Genomic DNA, 1,104 nt, shown 5'->3' on the forward strand with positions numbered 1-1,104 from the left:
GCGCCGTCTTCTCATCACAGCCTCCATTCTCGCATGGAGATCTGGCCCACCAGCAGCTGGCAGGAGACGGTGTGCTGGGTCCTTGCAGCCCGTGCCAAGCCTGTGGGGTAATTAATCATCACAGTTCCCACGGGTCCCCTGGGGACTCCTGGTGAGGACCCAGCGAGTGACATGTGGGCACCGGGCGTGCTGCCCAGGCCACACCAAGCATTCAGTCTGCGGGGGTCTTCACCAGCTCCTGCCACTCTGTTGCTGCAGCCTGAGCCCCTCCCTCCACCTGCAGCAGCTGACACACCTGCCCCCCCGCAGCTCCGAGACTGTGCGCCCACCCCCAGCATGGCCGTGCCCGTGGAGCCAAAGCCTAGCCATGGGATTCACTCCAGCGGCCCTGCCCAACGCCCCAGCGGGCAGTGCCCGCGGACAGACCGGCCGTCCAGCCGTGTTTGCAGCAGTGTTCCCTGTCTCTGCCCCACCTCAGGGGCTCTCCCTGCCCTGCACCACCTGCTCCCCCTGCAGGCTCTGCTTCTCTGCCCTGGACACACTGCAGGCTGGGAGGACCGAGCAGGTCCAGAGCACAAGGGTTAGCAGAGCATACCAACAAAGTCAATGCCGGCACCCAGAACGTTCCTTTTCTAGCCACAAAACTGAGTGAGACAGAAGTAAGAATCTAATTAGAATGCAAATCCTCAAGAAAGCGCTGAGGTTACCGAGTTGTAATCATCTGCACAGGCTAATCCGGGCCCTGGTGGATTTGGGGCAAGCTTTCGGACATCTGCAAAACTGGTCATGCCCGCGTGTAGGAATCCTGCCCCGATGCCCTATGGCCGTGTGTGGGGACCCTGCCCTGATGCCTTCAAAAGGAGAAGCTCGGGCTGGACGACGTGTCAGCAAACAGCCGGATGTCATCAATGAAACTCTTATTCTTGTTTGTTGTGTTTTAGACACTAAGTTCCCCACTCCCGTACTCTTGCCTGGAAATTCCATGGACAGAGGAGCCTGGTAGGCTGCAGTCCATGGGATGGTGAAGAGTCGGACACGACTGAGTTACTTCACTTTCACTTTTCACTTTCATGCATTGGAGAAGGAAATGGCAACCCACTCCAG

The sequence above is a fragment of the Bison bison genome, unplaced genomic scaffold (assembly GCF_000754665.1).
Source record: "Bison bison bison isolate TAMUID 2011002044 unplaced genomic scaffold, Bison_UMD1.0 scf7180017853399, whole genome shotgun sequence".
Lineage (NCBI taxonomy): Eukaryota > Metazoa > Chordata > Mammalia > Artiodactyla > Bovidae > Bison > Bison bison.